This window comes from Macaca fascicularis, chromosome 2 (genome assembly GCF_037993035.2).
Source record: "Macaca fascicularis isolate 582-1 chromosome 2, T2T-MFA8v1.1".
Classification (NCBI taxonomy): domain Eukaryota; kingdom Metazoa; phylum Chordata; class Mammalia; order Primates; family Cercopithecidae; genus Macaca; species Macaca fascicularis.
The window spans coordinates 186,211,488-186,228,945 of NC_088376.1; the positions used below are offsets into that span (position 1 = coordinate 186,211,488).

Genomic DNA, 17,458 nt, shown 5'->3' on the forward strand with positions numbered 1-17,458 from the left:
GTCAACGATAAGTCAGCATGAACCAAATGTGTTTGACAGCTAATAACAGATTTTATTTTTAACTTCTCTAATATTAAAACCTAATTTTTCATTCAAAATCAATAAACACATTAAGAATATTTCATTTTGAAACCCAATAGAAGTATGATGTCAGTCATACTTGGTGAGACTGTATTAAATTAGCAGTTTTTTTAAAACTTGATAAAATCATTTTCCATAGTTACAACTTTTAAGAGAAGAAAAGCTATAGTAGATCATTTGAGAATCTAAGAGAGCAGAATGAGTTTAAGTCAATGTCTAATGGTCTATGGTAGGTATGTAAAAAATAAAATACATAAATTGAAAACTAATTCACTGTACAAGTACTTATGGAGTATCTATTATGTGTCACATACTAGTCTAAAATGCATTTATTTATTAATTACTCTCATTTTCATATACTTTGGAAATTTTATGAATTCTGTGTTATAGTTTGGTCTAATGAGGTTTTTGAGTTCAAGCAATATTTGACTTCTAATCCTGTATTCCTCCTTTGCTTCATCAACTTCTGCATTAATGATAGCACTGTCATCCTGAGGTCTAATATAGGTTGAATTCTGGAAGAAAATAATGCATTAAACAATGAGGAGAGTCCTTTCCTCTTTAGCTTCAGGAAAGATAAATTTCTAACATTTGAATATTAAAAGCTGTTTCCATAAGCTAGACATTGCTATAATAGTAACTTTAAAATAAACACCACTCGTCCTATGCTGTGGGTCATAGTTACGTCCCATCTTAAAGAACATGTTATGTAACTTTCCTGAAGTCATACGGCTAATGAGTGATGGAGCCTAGAGTCCCTGCACTGCACAGCCTGTGACCTAAGACAAAGATGTTTTTTTCTTTTTCTTTCTTTTTTTTTTTTTTGAGACAGAGTCTCGCTCTGTCTCCCAGGCTGGAGTGCAGTGGGGCCGTCTCAGCTCACTGCAAGCTCCGCCTCCCGGGTTCACACCATTCTCCTGCCTCAGCCTCCCGAGTAGCTGGGACTACAGGCGTCCGGCACCACGCCCGGCTAATTTTTTATATTGTTAGTAGAGACGGGGTTTCACCGTGTTAGCCAGGATGGTCTCGATCTCCTAACCTCGTGATCCGCCCTCCTCGGCCTCCCAAAGTGCTGGGATTACAGGCAGGAGCCACCACGCCTGGCCAGACAAAGATATTTCTATGATCCTGGGGTAAATTCCTTGCTTATAACTTTGGAACTCAAACAAATCTTTTCATAAGTCAACTTTCCATTTGTATTTGTTAGTGAAACAAACAAAGGAGAAGAACTTTTATCATTTCACCAACTGCAGCCTAACTCCTATATAATTTCTGAATGAGGGGGTAAATATTGTAGAGTATGTATTCATGAAATGTGACATGGAACTCATGGTTATTTCTTGAATTGTGTCAGTGTTGGCACAAGTGGATTTTTGGACTTTATTATTCGTGTTGGCTACCTATAATAATAAACTGTAATCCTTTCTTATTATTTTCATATCTTTAACCTTAGTCTAAACTACTATCATTTTTTTGCCTGTATTCATATTGTAACAGCCTCCTACTTCTTCTTCCTACTTCCTCCCAGTTTGCTTTTAGACGATATGCAAACCATTTCTAAACTAATCCTGTCAAGGAAGATGTCATTCCTGCTCAAAACTCCACAGTGAGTTTGCATGTCACTTAGGGTAAAATTGGCCCCCTCCTCTCTACCGTGTTCCTCTTCTGCTGTCCTCCTCCTGGTTGACCTCCTTACGGTTCTTTCATACATGCCAAACATGATCACACTGTAGGACATTTGCTCTTTGCCCTTTGAACTGCCTGGGATGTGCTTCTCCCCAATATCCACATATCTCAATTCCCTCTTTTCCTTCAAGTTTTAAAATATCCCTTCAGCGATGCCTTCTCTGGCCATCTCTACCTGAATAGAGTTTCCATCTCTCTTCCTGTTTCACTTTTTATTCTTAGAAAACATCAATGTCTGGTACACTATATACTTCTTACGTATCTTCCTGTCAACTGAAGAATAATGAGGTCCATAAATTGGGAAAGGAGAGCTTTATTTCCCAAAAAGGGTTGCAGCCTGCAGGGTGGCCATCAGTCCAGAAGCCATAAACAGGCACTTCTAGGGTGGGAAGAATAATATAGGAATTTATGCTGAACACAGAAGGTGAATATATACACATACACACACACACACACACGTATATATATTTAATAAGCTATAAGAAGAGTTACATATATTTGTGAGAGGTGAAACATGTGCATTTGCAGATGATCTTCATGCTTTCCCAAGGGTCCTTGTTCAAAAAGTGGCAGTGTTAGCATGATTCAGGAGTGGAGTTTTCTGCCCCTTGACATCTTGAAGCTGAGGACATGAAAAGCCTCACTGCACATCCTCCATATATTGGCCAGAACCACTCCATGCTTGGTGGTCTGTTAACAGGAAGGAATGCTGGTTGGTTGTTTTATCACAATCACCAAAGGGAGGAGCAGTCACAAAGATGGTTCAAATCAGTGGTGGAGGAAGTCTTTCCAAAGGGTTAGTTTCTGTCTAACCCTTTAGGAAAAAATTAAGTCTAATGGTGGTTAGCAGGGGAGGAGGTATAAAGAGGCATGTCCAGCGTCCCATCTGGTCATGGCCAGGAACTCAGTTTACAAGGTTTGTCTAACAGGGGGTCCATTATTTTGGTTGGCAGCTTAGGATTTTATTTTTATTTCTCATTTCTTATACATAATATGTTTTTTTCTTATGGTGGCTGGAGACTAGACATGGAAAACAAAAATAGTCATGTAGAAATAACTCAATAAATATTTATTTATTGAGTGATCTAAAGAATGAACCATTGGCTGGGAATGGTGGCTCACGCCTGTAATCCCAGCACTTTGGGAGGCCGAGGTGTGTGGATCACCTGAGGTCAGGAGTTCGAGACCAGCCTGGCCAACATGGTGAAACCCTGTCTCTACTAAAAATACAAAATTTAGCCGGGTGTGGTGGCTGGCGCTTGTAATCCCAGCTGTAATCCCAGCTACTCCAGAAGCTGAGGCAGGAGAATCGCTTGAACCCAGGAGGCAGAGGTTGCAGTGAGCTGAGATCACACCATTGCACTCCAGCCTGAGGGACAAGAGTGAGACTTTGTCTCAAAAAAAAAAAAAAAAAAAAGAATGAACCATGAATCATTAGATGGACAAAACACTGAACTGAGCTGACATACTCTAAGACAAAATATTTCAAATCAATTTGAAAATGCCAGTTTTACCCATTCAGGCAAAAAATCAGATTAATCATTTAATTTTATTATTTAAAGTATTTTTTAACACTTTCTTGTAATTGTTGAATATCATACTGCTGCTGAAGTTGATATGGACCAGGGGAACACATAGGAGCTATGAAATGTGCTTCTCTAACACCCTAACTGTCCAATATTGCCTGCTGAACCCTTCCCTCTTTAACCTTGCTTACTGAATTTGTATAGGGAATCCAAATCTTAGACTCTACCTGTAATAAAAGTTATTCCCTTCAGTCTATAGAAACCTCTTTAAGGACAGTCTAGTGAATGATACGCTAGTAATTTTTTTTCACCCAGCACCTAGTGTTTCCACCCTATTCTGAGTCCCCCACTGCCAGAAAAGAAGCCAACATGAAACAAACTGAAACGCACACACAAAACCCAGAACTTTCTGTTTTCCATATATACCATACTTTCTCACAGCTACACAACTTTGAACATTTCCTTCCCTCCATCTTATTTCTTTCCCTTTTTATCTCCCATCCCACCAGCTGAGTCTTTTCTCTCAACCTGCGGATCCCATGTTGCTTCTGTTCACCACTGGATCCTTAACACTTAGTTCGGGGTCTGGGACCTGGGAGGTGGTAATATTTGGTGAGGCCTTGGGGTGGCTTGGGTGCTGAGGTCCTTCTTTCTTGTATCCTGATTATTATGGTTGTAGCAAATATTTTCAGACATTGATTTAAATGCCTAAACTTGAAACTTTTCGAAACAGTGTTTTGTTTTTGTTTTTTAAACAACATTCTTGCTTCACATTGAATGATGAGTAACAATTAGCTAAGTGAAGAATAAATGTTGAAGTCACAGGCAGTGGCAAATGTGAAAGAGAATATATTTCAGATTGTGACAGGAAATTTGTTATCAGGCTGCCTTAAAAAGCCATTGCAATAACAAGCATTTTTACATAAAAATATCACTTTCTATGACCACATGTGACTTTCCAGAAAGTGACCGAGTGTATATTGAGCACAAAAGAAGGGCTGAGGGGAACCAAACAGCAGAATAAATAAAGGGTAAATGTCCGTATTTCTCCTATTTAAAAATAAAATGTAAAGTAGAGCTGATTACATTTCTATTTACGTAATTCTTGGCTTTACATAAAACTAAAATTTATTTTTAAGAAAAAAGTGACAATGTTAATTATTCTATGCACATAACAATAAAAGCATTATTGTTTTAGGCGGTGATCAAGTCTTATGAATAGCATGCTTTATTTTAGCAATATTCATAACAATGTGTAAAACTCAAACATTTACTCGTTTACCATTGGATGTCATATACGTTATAGACATTCTTTAGGGTATCGAGGAAGAATTTTTCATTGTGTAGCTATTATATACATTCATAAGAATGTTAAAATTATAATTTTACGTAACAATTTTGAGCAAAACTAAATTCAATTTCAGATACGTTTCACACAAATGTTTTAAATGGTCAAAATCAAGTGTTCCTCCTTTATATAATGCTTTTATTTTATTATTAAACAAAACATTTAATTCACTTTTATGCTGAAATCTAAGAATCTTCTTTAGGGATCTAGGCTTTTTATTAAGCATCGTCGGTGAGCTAAGCCCTAGGTTAGGGACCAGGGATGTAGATAAAAATGACATACAGTTCTGGATTTCCACATGCTCGATTAGTGTCAAAAAGAAAAAAAATGTGGACATATAATTTGCAATGTAATTTTGTATGTACAAAACTGTGGTAAAGCACTTAAAAGATTTGGGGAACATGGGGATGCCCCTGCATAAGATGAGAAGATCTTTGAGAGAAAGTCATGTCTATGTTGTTCTTTAGTGATTGCTTTTTCTATTATTCATTGTCAAGGAGGAAGGGAGCGTTCTAGGAAAAGAATTGCTTGAAATCACTGAGTAAATAAAAGGAGGAGTGTCGAGACTGATGCAAGTACAAGGTTGCTCAGAAAGCTATGGTGAGAAGAGGTCCTGAAGACACATTTCTGCAAACTCTAACAGGGCCTGAGTGTCATATGACAAGAGTTCAGATAAACTGGGAGTGAGAAAGGTGAGCTGTGAGGTGTCTGAGTAGCCAATTAAAGCAAGAAGCCAAAAATATATAAGAAGTTAGGCTTTACTCTTTTATGATGGTATAAGCAAAAGGATAAAATCAGAGAAAGCATGAACCTTCTGTTGCATTTTGCCTTATAAAACGGAGCACAGGTCAGAGCAGATGTGAGAGGCATCTTACTATTGAGGGAGTCCCCAAGAAAATCTCTAGCAGTTTTACGGACCTTAAAGCAGTGGAGAGGATGAGGGAGAAGGCCTAAACATGGAAATGTTCTGAGCATTGAGTCAGAGTCTCCACAACCTCCTCTACCCAGCCTGCCACTGCTTTAAGGAGGCTTTGGCAGCGGTACCTGAGAGAGACCTCAGCCTGGGGGCCCTCAGATGAAATGACCTAGGAATGGAGGTATCCTGCTGGGGCCAGACATGCAAAGATGCAAAGAGCATGACTGACCAGATGGGGCCAGAATCGTTGCCTGCTGCTCCCTTCAGAGACTGCAGTGCTCTAACTGTTCTCCACGTCTGCTGTGGGGAAGGCAGCTTTCTCCTAAGCCTTCCAGGTGAAGGGTTTATAATCACCAGACTGGACCTGGAAATTACCTGAAGTTTTTTCACCAGAAGCTGGACTCCTCACCATGGTAAAAGCAGTATAGACATCATGATGTAGACAGTGGACAAGTATAAACGATTTTGAAACGTGGGAGTGACATGATGGAATTTTCAGGCTAACAACCCCCACAACAGTGTGAGAGTGGGGTTGGGGACTGTTGCCAACAATAAAAATGGCTGAGAGACAGTCTCAATAGTTCAATATGCAGTTTTAAACCTTCTGAAGGCCCTTCGTTCAGCTAAGAGCTTTCCAGGATAATTCTGAAATCACTAAGTCTAGACCTGAGTATTCTAAGTCATTCACTTTTCAACTCCTCTTTATTAAGGAAAGGGATGCTTAGAATTAAGCTATCGGGTTTGCTTCTTTGCCTGCATTTATACTTGTTGCAACTCTTCTTTTCCATTAAAGAATGAGAGGTGGGAATTGGGACCAGTGTTCTCAAATACTTATTAAGGATTCCCATTTCATCTCTTTCTTGACCTTCCAGAGCTGCTTTCAATATCTGACATGGAAATAGTATGATCAGTGGAGTTTCTGTATAATGTTAGGAGTTGGAGATCCATCACACAGCTAGCTTTCTAGATACCTGTTCCTGCATTTGAAATGATCAAAAGTATTTTGGATCAGTGCTCACTTCGGCAGCATATATACTAAAATTGGAATGATACAGAGAAGATTAGCATGGCCCCTGTGCAAGGATGACATGAAAATTCGTGAAGTGTTCCATTAAAAAATAAAAAAAGTATTTGGATCGTTGTATGATATTTATTTTAAAATGCAGCAATGTTGTAAATGCCGTAAACTAATTTATTATGAATCACTGTGTTTATGAGTTGATATATTCACACATGTATTCATATTTGAAGAAGTATCAGTGAGTAGTAATGGTCTAAAACCATATAATATGCTTTTAGAGTTGCTATGGTAACTTATTTTCTTGGAAAATCTAATAGGTGTCTGGAAACCTGCCATGGTTACTTACCAGCTATTGGAGAAATACCACTGCATTTTATTTTTAAAAAAGATCTGCTTATTTATTAACTTTATTGTAAATTTCCATAAATTTTGGCAATATGAACTATTTTTAATTAGTATCAATTGAAAGGAATTATAATTATATTTTCAAATAGTTAAGAAAATATAAATATAAACAAATAATCAATAAAGCCTTAAAAATATGTATTTGAAAAGACTTGTGTAGAGTGTCCAAAATCCAGAGCACCAAAAACTCCAACTATTGACAAGAATGTGCAGCAACAGAAACTCTTACTCATTGCTAATGGAAATACAAAATGGTACAGCCACTTTACAGGACAATTTGGTAATTTCTTATGAAATTAAACATACTCCTAGCATATGATCTAGAAATTTTGCCCCTAGCTGTTTACCCAAAGTAGTTGAAAATGTATGTCCATACAAAAATGTGGAAGTTTGTAACAGCTTTACACAAAATCATCAAAACTTGGAGGCAACCAACATGTCCTTCAGTAGGTGAATGGATACACTGTGGCACATCATTGTCATCCAATGACAAGGAAATACTATTAAATGTTAAAATATATGAGCTCTCAAGCCATGAAAAGATACGAGGGAAACTTAAATGTCTATTACTAGATGAAAGAAGCCAATCTGAGAAGGCTCCATACTGTGTAATGCCAGGTATATGACATTCTGGAAAAGCCAAGACTATGGAGACAGTAAAAAGCTTAGTAGTTGACAGTAAAAAGCTTAGTTTAGTAGGGAGTGAGGAGTAATAGACAGAGCGCAGAAGATTTTTAGGATAGTGAAACTGCTCCATACTATAATTTTGGGTACATGTCATCATACCTTGTTTCAAACCCATAAAATATACAACATTAAGAATTAACCCTAATGTAAACTATGAACTTTGGGTGATTATGATGTGTCAATGTAGGCTCATCAATTGTAACAAATATACTACCCTGGTGGGAAATGTTTAAAAAAGATCTGGGAAAATATAGCACAGACAAATTCTTGATAAATGTTATTGAGAAAGAGAAGCAGAGAAAAGGTACCCTTCAATGAAAATATTAAAACAAAAAAACAAGTATCCAGAACTTAAAATTTAGAAGGTTTCTCCTTTGTACAAATTTTGAATTAAATAAGACGAAAGAAAAATACTTTTATAAGAAAATATACAATCCAGACTTTTTAGAAGTGATCAATAGTTATAAATTAATAATTCAGAAAAAATAAAAATATAGTAAAACATAGTCTAAAAATAAGACTTATAAACGTGTAAATGTCCAGATTACTTTTAAAGAAAGGTATTTCACTATGTAAAACTATTTCAAAACATGGAAACATTGAAAAATTAATTGACTATTTTTCTTTTTTAAAAGCTACTCTTGCTGCTTTTGTTTTTTATTTTTACTTTTAACTTTTAAGTTCAGGGTTACAGGTGAAGGTTTGTTTCGTAGGTAAACTTGTGTCATGGGGCTGTGTTGTACGGATGATTTTATCATCCAGATATTAAATTTAGTACCCATTATTTATTTTTCCTGATCTTCTCCCTCCTCCTATCCTCCACCCTTTAATAGGCCCCATTGTATGTTGATCCCCTCTATGTGTCCACCAGTTCTCATCATATCGTTCTCACTTACAAGGGAGAACGTGCTGTATTTGTTTTTCTGTTTCTGCATTAGGTTGTTAAGGATAATGGCCTCCAGTTCTATCCATGTCCCTGCAAAGAACATGATTTTATTCTTTTTTATGGCTACATAGTATTCCATAGTGTATATGTACCCCACTTTCCTTATCCAGCCTATCACTGATGGTCATTTAGGTTGATCCCATGCCTTGCTATTGTGAATAGTGCTGCAATGAACATACACGTGCATATGTATTATAATAGAATAATTTATATTTCTTTCGGTATAAATTAGGATATAGGTGGGGATAAGTACAAGCTAGAATAACTCAAATCAAAACACTACAAAGATAACAAAAGATAAATTATTGGTCAAATTAATTTATGTACATAGATTCAATATTCCCAAATAAAATGTCCTCAGATTCACCTCAGGTGTTCTCTGAAAGAAGACCATATCCAGAAGTATGATTTGATCTGGAAATGCAAGATTAATCAACATTAGAAAGTCTTATATATATATAATCTACTACATTTATTAAAAGAATAAATATGTGATAAGCTGCATCCAAAGTATTAACAAATCTAAACATGCATTGATAGCAAGTGCGCTAAGAAACAAGAAATGTGAATGAAGTGCCTCAATTTTGAGAAAAGGTATTTAGAAAAATTTACATCAAATAGTATATTTGTCAAATATTGGAATCATTCCAGTTAAAGTAAGAGATAAGAAAAAAGTCATAATTTTTAACAATATTGAGGATGATACAGGAGCTCCTAATCGATGTATTTAGAAAAAGAAATGTGAAGTATAAATATTGGAGAGAGTTAACATTCTCCTTTTGTTCATACAATGTGCTTCTCTTCACAGAAAACTCAATAATATGAACTAACAATGTGACAAAATAGGTCAGCAGAGTGGCCAGAAACAAGGGCAAAATAAGAAAATCAATAATATTCCTATACAAAAAGAATATTCAATTAGAAAATATGCTAGAGATCCCAAAACAATTGTGAAAAAAATTATAAAGTGCCTACTCATGTGCCTAATAAGAAATGTATAAGGGTTTATTGGAAAAATTTACAAAACGCTACTAAAGGAGTAAAAGCTGTCATAGGAGAATAGAATCATAATCCACGTTTGTAGATATAAAACTTTATATTTTATTTTATTTTATTTAAAAAAATTTTTTTTGAGATAGAGTCTCGCTTTGTCGCCCAGGCTGGAGTGCAGTGGCCAGATCTCAGCTCACTGCAAGCTCCGCCTCCCGGGTTTACGCCATTCTCCGGCCTCATCCTCCTGAGTAGCTGGGACTACAGGCGCCGCCACCACGCCTGGCTAGTTTTTTGTATTTTTTAGTAGAGGCGGGGTTTCACCGTGTTAGCCAGGATGGTCTCGATCTCCTGACCTCGTGATCCGCCCGTCTCGGCCTCCCAAAGTGCTGGGATTACAGGCTTGAGCCACCGCGCCTGGCCAAAACTTTATATTTTAAAGATACCAGTTATCTTCAAGAAATTTCTTACTCTCCCAATAAAATTTCCAATAGATTTTTTTTAATTGAAGGAAGACTTGAATATATCTTACATTCATAGATAGGATTGTAATTCTGCAAGTAAGGGCCAGATATATTTTAGAGGAAAGAAAATGCAAGGGTAGGAAGATGGAGAGGCAGGGTTTGGTCTTCCCAGCTATCAAAATGTTTTTAAATGATTGTAATGAAAATAATATAATATCAGAACTAATATAAAAATCAAGCAGTGCAGCTTATGAAAAATCAAGAAATAAACGCTAATAGATTAACATTTAATATATAGTGAGTGGCTTCCAGATTGAGAGATATGATGTATTTGATAAGTAAAATCAGGACAATTGATAACCCATTAAGAGAAAAATTAAAATTTTATCTCAACTGCAACAAATATAAAACCTACATTAAAAAAACACTGAAGTATTTGAGGAAAAGTTTAGAATATATTTAGGAGATTTAGATTTTCTTCTATAGCTTCAAAGAATGAAGACTAAGTTCTGATCTCTATGATGGGAAAGCTCTTACATGAGACAAAAACATTTGTTTAAAAGTTGAAAAATTGAAGAGGCAATATAACTTAGAGAATGCTTCATTTTGAGAATTAGGTAAGTGATGACTTTAGACAAGAGACATAATCTATATTAAGCTTTAATTTGAATTCGAATAGAAGATATTCCATAACAATTTAAGTAAAATAATAAATGCCTGACATTGTGTGTATATTAAATTTCAAAAATTATTGAGAATGGCTGGAGTTCAAAATGCCCAGTAGAAGCTTATTTATTAGGATTTTAGTAGTGGAGGAAATTCCATTCAATTCCCCTCTGATTTCTCGACTAATAATTTAAAAATTATGTATTTTCAATTAGTCTTAGTAATACCGGTCAGTAATACAAGTCGTTCATTCTAAAATGGTTCCCTTCATTTACACTGTAGATTTAGAGAATAGTGCATACAATTGAAAAGAAATAAAAACAAAAGCAATTAGGTGGTATACGGTTTTATGTAGCTTTGGTAATCAGCTCTAGAACATTCCATTTATCTTAATTTTTATAATGGATTAGTTTCTCTTCAGCCAGTGCTGGAAGGCTATTGCCACAGTCTTGGATATAAAGAGCTCTGATTTACCCTGAATTCAGACATGGCTGATTTAAGAAAAAGAACCAGATTTAATTTGATTTCATTTGTTCTTGCTCCTTTCCTAGCTATATCAATCCTGCTCACTGTTAGCTTTTGGTATGGAGGTGACAAAATATTATTTCTTTCAGCACTGTTAAATTTGACAGAGGATTGAAGAGAGGTACTTGAAACCCTGAAATTAACATCTTCAGTAATGTTTTCTGCTGTTGAAATGAGTATATGAGTGTTATACCAACTGAGTCAATACTTGATATGATAAATCTTAAATTATTTAGAAATGAGGTAATTAGGCAAAAAATAATTAGCTATGTCAAGATTTGACTGGTTTATATTTTAATATCATTACTTGCAATGTGTAGGTCATATGATTATTATGACTTGGCTAAGATTACCATAGGCCTCTTTGGCATTATGATTCTTTGTATCACATACATAGGTAATTGAATTACACTTGAATTTAATATTTTTGTTGATCTAAGAGAGCGTGTTTAGTTCACATATGTTGTAACCTAAACTGTACATTTAGATATTAGCTACAATTCTGCAGAGCACCTTTCAATGCAATAATTTTAGTGCAGTTTGCCCCAAAGAATCAGTGAAATAAACTGGAATGTTTTGGAATTTAAAAAGCAAGCCAATAGAATATTGAATATACTTGTAATATATTTACAAATATCATTTTGATATCACCAGACATAGTACCAAATGTCATTTTCTTGAAAGCTTGCCAGTTTTTGGAGTCATTTAAGTTGGCTTATGTATGATTGCACATTTAGGCATCATAAGTAGTATCAACACCATAAAAGTATATTAATCTTAAATTTCATATATGCAAAGATATATAGCAATTATAATATGGTTGTAATTGTTCTAAGCCTTAAACAAACATCAACTTAGATAACTACTGTAACATGCATAAAGTCAGTTCTAGTATCCTCATTTTCTAATGAGAAAGCTGAGGCACAGATAATTAAATACTTAATTTGCATATCAGGAAAGTGCTAGTGCTTAGATTACAACCTAGCCAGGTAAACTATCTAGGATCTGCATCTTACATCCTACCACATAATGCTGTCTTTTATGTTACACTGGAGAAGTTGACAGTTTACATTATTTTCCAAATAGTTCATACATTCTGAAGAAATACTGTAGAATTTGTTTTACGCAGTAATATACTGATTTTCTTTTTAAATTTAAAAACATTCCAGAAGTTTGTTTCACTGCTTCTTTAGGGCTAACTGCATTATCTACTGGATACTCTAGAGGTCACTCTAAAATTTAATACAATTGAGGAATATATAAATTTCATATACTAATTTTATTTTTAAAGTAATAAGACATAGTGTAGAAATTTTATTTTCCATTTAATATTCTTTCCTTTCTTTTTAATTTTACATATTATAAATGTACATGTTAAACTGATTTTTAGACAGATGTTATAAATTTTGCTTTAATATAAATGTTGCCTTAATATAAATGTAAAAACATAACCTACAAAGAGCACATGATAGATATTTTAAAAAACTTTGCAAAATACCTAGTTATTGTCATTTCAAATGCTGAAATTAAACTGGTGAATATTAGGGCAAATTAGTTTTATTTTAAAAATTACATTTCAACGGCATGACTTATTCTCTGTGGTGGACCTTCCCAGGATCAGGATCAGGAAGGCGAAATAGAGGCCACCAGACAAGGAGTCCATTCTAGATCCTAATTTGTACTCTAAACATTGGGATATCTGTGAGGTTCTTCATACAGCTAGAGGAAAAGACAACAATAAAGCACTTTGGAGAGAAACAGCAGAAAAATATATATTAGGATACTTTTAATTTTATCCTACCGAGTGTCAGAAGGGTACAGAGAGTCAGCATGTTGTGTGTGTACAACACTAAAACACACCTGGGTAAACAATCTATTTATCCTCTTGTGCTCTCTAAGGATGAGATACTAAATGAAGAAAAATAGCGGAATAGAAGCATCTATGTGCTTAAGTCCCTGGGGTACTGAGTCTGATATAGAAGCTGTTGTTGGAAAAGGGAGACATCTCATTGATCAAGGAGAAACACTGCTAAGTTTTTATATAGTACTTTACCAAGGGAGAAATAAAAATAAAAGATAGGGCAGAAGCCAAAATGTATGTTTTTGTCAACCATAGCCATCCCGAGAGAAGAAGCAAAGTAAACTTTCTCTTTAATCAATACATTGTGACCACTAAAAATAAAAGAAGGTTAATCAGCGACAGACTGAGTAGCCCATTCAAATACGTGACTAAAGATTAAGGCTGGCTACATAATTTGAGGGTTGGTGTATAAAATGAAAGTGCAGGGCCCCTTGTTTTAAAAGCAGGAAAATGTGTCATTACATGTACTCCACCATCTCTCTCTCAACCTGTATTGGCATTTTAATTTCCTATTTAATTTCTAAATTAAAAATCTACACGCATTATTTGTAGGAATTTTACCATTATAGTGGCAATGCCAATTTCAAATGCAAATATTATACCATTTAACTCACACAAAGAATTACTGAAATTTCACAATTTATATTTCATAGCTTGTGCATATGTATTTCTTTCTTGCAGGACAGCGAAAGTGCCACACAATAGTGGAAAGTCTAACTGACCTGTTTTGTTTTTGCTTTTGCTTGTTTTCACTTGATACACACACATTTTACTAAAAACCTCTATCTTTAGCTTACTGATAAGTAAGGAAGGACTGAAAGGAAAAAGAACTGTAGGGTTGCCCTATTTTTTCGTTTCCTTCTATTTCTTCATTTTCAGCATAAGGGGTGGGCTAACACAGGGAAGTAACAGAAATAAGAAAAAATATGAAAAAGCTTCCTTTATTATTCATTCTTCTCATACCGTCATTGTTTTTCTACATTTGAAGCAATTTCTCATTCTAATGGAAAGTTCGGCCACTCTAGATTGTTAAGACCTCTGCTTACTCAGCTGCAGACAAAAAAAAGCATATCTCACTCTCCCTTTGAATATCACTAAACTCCCATCCATCGTTGGTTCCACTGGAATTTTGTGCTATAGGGACTTTGGATACTATACATGAATAGGGTGGCAAGAAACAGCAGACACATATATTGTAAACAAATTTCTCCACTCATGCACATGCTCTGTTGTGTCCTTGCAATTCACTTCAAAACACAAGATAAAAGATGAAAGTATTGAGAATGTTGAGATGATGACAGGAGAGCATAAAGCAGGCATGGAACCTTTCTCAGCATGGGGTCCCATGTGACTGCACAGGTTGTATGCCCATGAATCTAGCCACATTAAAGACAGTATTACCCTTTTTATAAATGTAGGAAACTGGATTACAGTACTTTTTAGGGATATGTATTTTATTCTGATATACATTCTTCAGGAACATAATTTAGAATGTTAAGTAAAGACTCGATTGCAGTGTAAGCATAAATCAAGGTAACTGCAAATACATATTGCAAATCAGATAGAATTTTTCTTGGCGTTAAAGCAAAAGAAGGTGGCACAGCTATGGTGGATCATTAGCAGCATTAGAAAATAAGGAGATTAAAATCCAGCAGCAGAAGTACAGGCATGACAGATGAAGTAGAACATCTAAAGGCACAGAATACAAAGAGCTATCCCTAGAATTGGGGTGGATAGCCTAAAATGAGGCAGAGAAGAGCAAAGGCAAATCCTCTGTTGATCATCACTTGAATCAATGTATGAAGAGAAAGTGATTTCGGATAGACTTATTTGTCAGAAACAAGTCCAGAGGCAGAAGCAGGGATTCAAAGACAAAACAGAAACACCTAGGGAGGAAGACTAATGGCAAGTAGTTGTGGGTGCATTAGCCTTCCATCTGGAAAGTGATTGGACTACTGGGCGGAATAACCAGATTGTCAATAGGGTAGGGAAGCAGGATAACATTATAATTCACAAGATGAATGATATGGATAAGAGAGTTGGGGGTGCTGCTGTTGGGATACCGAGCTAGGGGCTAGAGCTCACTTTGAACAAAACACATAGTGGATATGGCTGGAGATGAATCCACAGTGTGGCATAGAGGTCGATTTTTGCAGCCACCCAAGTGTTTTGGACTCATAGCTAACTTCCTAGCTCTTGGTTCTAGCGAATGTACTTAACTTGTACTTAAATACTTAATTGAAATTAAGTACTTAAGTACTTACATACTTAAATTGTAAACCACAAGGTTGGTGTGTGTAAGGCTGCCTTTACCATCCTGCTTAAACAGAGTTGTCTAAATAGTGGATATTGCTGTATCCACAGGGGTATGCTACATGTGGACATTGACTGCTAAGAAGACTAGAAAAGGCAGAAAATAAAACCAAACAACAACAATAACAAAAACAGGACACAGCATTGAATATTGTGATCAAATTCTTCTGAGATTAAAGTATCCAGATAAACACTGTTATGTTTCTCTTCCCTTTTAGGAATAGACGTTGGTTTAAGTACACTAGGCATTCAATTGGAAAAATGGAAAGGAGAAACAGTCCCATTTTTGACTCTAATGAATGTTAGATTAATGAATATTTGATAAAATAAATACAAAACGTGTTAGAAGTTTTAGAATGCATTTTGAAAATCTGCCTGGAAATCATTAAATAACAATAGTAGGGGGTCTTTGGTAAAGGAAAATGTTTTGATAAAACGAACACATGCATTTTCTAGCCATTTGCTTAGCTCATGTAAGAGAATAAATTAGAATTAATAGTAAATTAAGTTACAATACAAGAAGTTCTTACCTTCTTAAAGGTTCTTGTCATTCAAATAAAGACACTTACACAATGTTATAAGTAATTTTTTAACTCTTCAAGTGAAGGAATTGCAGTACATTGTCTAATATGTGGAATCTTTGAAAATATCTGCAACTAACATATTTTACCAAATTAAATGTTTCATTTAAAACTTATTTATATGAATATTGCAACTTATCAGTAAAGAAACTGAAGATAAGTTACATAATTATCAAGTGCCAAAAACAGGATTTATGTCTGCTTATTCTAAAACCTAGCAACTGTTCGTAATAAACTTTGCCTGTTTTATGATAACATATAGGATTGTCGATGTTAAATTTACATAATAGTTTATATATATAAAATGTGCACAAAGAGCAGAAAATAGTCTCAGTGATGTAAGATTTTTGTAAAGAAGTTTTCCCATCTGTCTTGTCTATGCTCAACAGAATAATGTGGTAGCCATATTCACACAGAGTTCTGTGTAAAACTATTAAGAATCCTTTACTTTTTCCCATCTGGCTATTAGCCTAGAAGGTATTCCTATTCAACTGCTTAGGTCATATTTGAATAGTCTCTTCACTGTTTAGGATAGAGGGCAACTACTTTTATTGCAATTAATAGTGGGTTGTGAGGCTTTGTTTGGAATGTGTGTTTAGGACAATTGCTAAGGTGTTTTCTGGGTTGCCTTCTGATATAAATATACCACATACTATTTCTCATTTTTCACCTTTCTTTTTTATGTCTCTGTGCCATTAATTTGAGAGAAAAGGCAGACCACTCTATTGGTTAGATAAGAGAAAACCAATATTTTGGAGAGAAGAACTCTATATAATCAAAGAGAAAAATTTGGAAGAAGCATATTCCTAACATATTTCTCTAGAGAAAAACATTCCAATCTGAGATACTGCTGCTCAGATTCATATATGCATTCAAAATGTGTTCCCTTTTAAAACATTTTCCAATATGCAGCTATAGCCGAATAAAAATCCAGACACTTAAACACTGTATTCATATCTAAGAAATTGGGATTTTTATTTAATATCTTTATAACCTCATTTTTTATGTAGATGAATAAGAGGCTATATGCCTCAGAGATAGCTGAGGAAAAATTTGCTATTTCCCTGAAGTTAGACAAAAATGACTAGAAAGGAATTGCACTTTCTAAGTAGGAGAATAAGTATTTGTGTGATAAAACATAATCTGTGTGACAAATTCTAAATGTTGTTCCATATATGTACTTTATACTCTAATGAGGTAACTGAGTTTCTAGATTATTTTGAGAGGTTTAGGAAGTTAGTGAAAAATTCTAGGAAAAATTAACTACATGAATATTTTGCAGAGGGCATACATAATGATTAATGGCACGATTATGGAGGTTTTCTGTAAGAAAAGCACAGTTTCCCAAACAATTATGTAGAAAAAAATAGGAAACAACAAAATACATGTTGTGAGTTTATGAACATTTTAATGAAAATATTGGCGTTTAGGTTATGGTGTAA

The 17,458-nt window shown here is 34.9% G+C and overlaps 1 long non-coding RNA gene and 1 other non-coding gene across 4 annotated transcripts in view; both read left to right on the plus strand.

Moving 5' to 3' along the window:
* Positions 1-17,458, plus strand: part of LOC123571755 (uncharacterized) — a 171,543-nt gene that overhangs the window by 41,773 nt on the left and 112,312 nt on the right. The gene's annotated exons all lie outside the window — the stretch shown is intronic.
* On the plus strand, positions 6,569-6,675 carry LOC123571959 (U6 spliceosomal RNA). Its single transcript, XR_006696317.2, has one exon. It is a non-coding gene; the product is annotated as a U6 spliceosomal RNA (small nuclear RNA).